Consider the following 3,436-nt stretch of genomic DNA (forward strand, 5'->3'; position numbering starts at 1 on the left):
ACATTCTTGTTTCCCTTTTCTCCTAAGTCTAATTGGGAGCTGTGAATATCCACCATCCCACTGTTTCTCAGAAGTCTAATTAGAAGCCAACGTGGCTCTGAATTAGAATAAGTGCAACATTTGCCAGTGACGTCTGTGTTTTGCAGGTGTCACTGCCAAGTGCCAATGTTATCCAATATTTGCTCACCACTGCCCACGTGGGACCAAACCCACACTTAAGAAGACAGGGACTGCATTGTCATGACATATGTGCAATAATATTCCCTGCGTTTAAGCCCCAGAAGCACAGTTATTTAGCTAACATAGTCTTCTGCTATAATCATAGCAGTTTTTCTTCCAGCAGTAAAAGTCTCACCAACTACAGTTAGGCATTTTCTGCTTTCCAATTACTTGCTGATGCTATGCCAAGTATAGACTAATATTTTCATGTATCATTAAACAAATGCAGTTGTGCTCCCCAAACAGGTTTCAGTTTGGGCTAAACGACATCCATTACAGCTTTCATAAATGGCACACCCTTAGCTTGTAGTTTCTTTTTACTCATAAATATTTAAGCTGCATGGATAATGCCTCAACTTCCCAGCAAGTGCTGCATTAGCTGGGCAATCTTTAAAACAGAAAACTTTGTAGCAAGAGAAAACTAGGAATGGAGAAATAAGTTGTCCTACTAGGAAAAGAACACCAGAATCCTAATATTTTCTTATTTCCAAGAAATCCATTTCTTTCTGCGTATACCAAAATAATCATTTGAAAGATACATATATCGATGATAGTTTAAGTGTCGTCTGTGCCACAGATTTATATGGAAGAATGGACAGTATTCTTCTTTCTGGACACTTACTGAAAGTAAAAGGTTAAACCTAAGGTCTAGCGACGTGAATGTAGTAGTTACGTGAGTGGAGTGAAAGAATAAGTTTAATGCTATATTTTTATCAAAGCAAGTTGAAATCATTCAAGGGATTTTTTTTTATAATAAATTTATTTTTTACTGGTGTTGATTCAAGGGATTTTTTGTACAGTGAGTAACTGTTGTGGTTCGGTTAGGGATCATTTGGTTGCTAAGAACTGAAACCCATATCAGCTGTCCTAAGTAAAAGGGGATCTATGTTAAAAGTGCAAGACAGCTCACGGAACCCAAATGTAGACAGTCACGGGGCAGCAGTTCTCTTTAGGCTACACCCCCAGGCAGCCAGGCTCTATTTATCTCTCCATTTGCTCTTTCCCCTTCTGTTTGGAAGACATTCATCCTCAAGGTTCTTAGTTTCAGTGTCCTCATGATTTTGGTTTACCAGAAAATTTAGGTAAACATGGAGCTAACTCTGACCATGACTTTATATAGTCCTAGGATTCCAGGGGCATCATCTGGAAAGTACTTTGTGTTAACTCAATTCAAATTCTTGAGAGGAAGATCACAGAGCCTGCCTGGACTGTATGCCTAACTCAGTTTAGTCACTTGGTGCAAGCTTTTTTATTTTTTTTATTTTATTTTTATTTTTTTTTTTGTGCAAGCTTTGAGTTCTAGGTTAATCTTCATCATCAGAGACTAGGACAATTTAAGGAAAGCAATGCAAATGAGGAAGATATTCAAGAAATATCTACTAAATAGACTTCAAGAAAATTTAAATGGAAGTTGAGATTTTGGGATGAGAAAGCAAAACTTTTTTTAAAACAATTATGTAGTTCACACTGGAATTTACAAATTGCAGTCAGATACATTATCATATATGACCTTCAGCACATATATGACTTCATATATGACCTTGTGACATATGGAAGGAAGACGCTGCCATCTCTATTTTAAATATTAGAAAACTGAAGGCCAGAAAGATAGAATAAAAATGGCTGGTTAGATAATAATTTGGACACTGCCTCTTTAACCACTCCCAGGGTATCTCTACATTTGGAACATTTTCACAACTCTAAACCAAGCTCTAATAATAATAATAATTTTAAAATGCTATACTGATGTGGGTTCTAGGAACACAGAAGTAGCAACATCTGCTTATCCCTTCATTCTCCCATCCTGGTCTACGTGAAGAATTATTTCAAAGGAGGTCAGGTGTTTATCTGTTCGTTTGACTATGGCTTCCATTTAGCATGACCACATAACTACATGTTAAACCAATAAAATTGTAAAATAAAAGGGACATTATTGGTAATGAGGATAGGATGACCAGCATAATCCTAATTGTCCTGTGTCAATCAAATTGTATCACCACCCTTCTTAAGATAGATGTAGGTTTGATGGCCTCTTCCTTCTAGAATACAATTCAAATTTATGGATCCAGTCTCCCTTCCTGAAGAGAATTGGAATACTGTGGTCAATTTGGATTTCAGGGATTGGAACAGAGTAAATACTGTTACAACAGGAAATATCTTGAAATATGGCCAGGCCCCTGGGTTTTTAGTGCTTCTTACCTATCTCATATATGCTAAAGACAAGCCTCATTTTCCCGCCACACGTGATCAAGAACAAGGCCTCCTTACCTTGGAAATACTTGAGTTATAAGGGTTGTATAGAGTTTTTCACTAAATATAAAAACCCTTCATAAAAAATATCTAGGGCTATTTTTCTGTGTATTGTTGAGTTGTAAGTGTTCTTTATATATTTTGAACTAGACCCTTATTAGATATATGATTTGCAAATGTTTTCTGCCATTATGTGGGTTTTCTTATACTTTTTGATAGCATCCTTTGATGCACAGAAGTTTCCAATTTTGATGAAGTTCAACTTATCTATTTTTCTTTGGTTGTTTGTGGTTTTGGTTGTTATATTTAGGAAATCATTACCTAACCCAAGGTCACCAAGATTTACACCTATGTTTCCTTGTAAAATTCAATATCTTTCCCTCTTACATTTAGAATTTGGTTTGTAAAAAAAAAAAAAAAAAAAAAAAAAAGGAAAAAAGGAGAAATTTGGATTCTTACTTTTCCTATTTGCATTTTGTTGGACTTCTTAGATATGTAAATAAATACTTTTCATTAAATTTGGAAAAATTTTGCTATTATTTTTCAAGTACTTTTCTCCTCCTTCTCTTTCCTCTCCTCCTGGAACTCATTATATGTACGTTGATAGGCTTGATGGTATTTTGCAGGTCTCTGAGGTTCTGTTTATTTTTCCAATTTTTTTCTGTCCTTTAGATAATCTCAATTGATTCATGTTCAAATTTGCTGACTTCTCCTTTCATTTGCTAAAGTTTGCTGTTGATTCTCTCTAGTAAATTTTCATTTTAGTTATTATACTTTTGTATCATACTTTTCAACCTCAGAGTATCTATTTGATTCTATTTTACAATTTCTGTTTCATTGATATTGGGGTTTTTTGGTAAGTAATTATGCTAATACTTTTCTTTAGTTTTTAGATATGACCCTTTTAGTTCTTTCAAATAAATGATTTAATCCCTTTGTCTAATAAATCCAAAATCTAGATTTTCTG

Source organism: Vulpes lagopus, chromosome 6, assembly GCF_018345385.1.
Source record: "Vulpes lagopus strain Blue_001 chromosome 6, ASM1834538v1, whole genome shotgun sequence".
NCBI lineage: Eukaryota > Metazoa > Chordata > Mammalia > Carnivora > Canidae > Vulpes > Vulpes lagopus.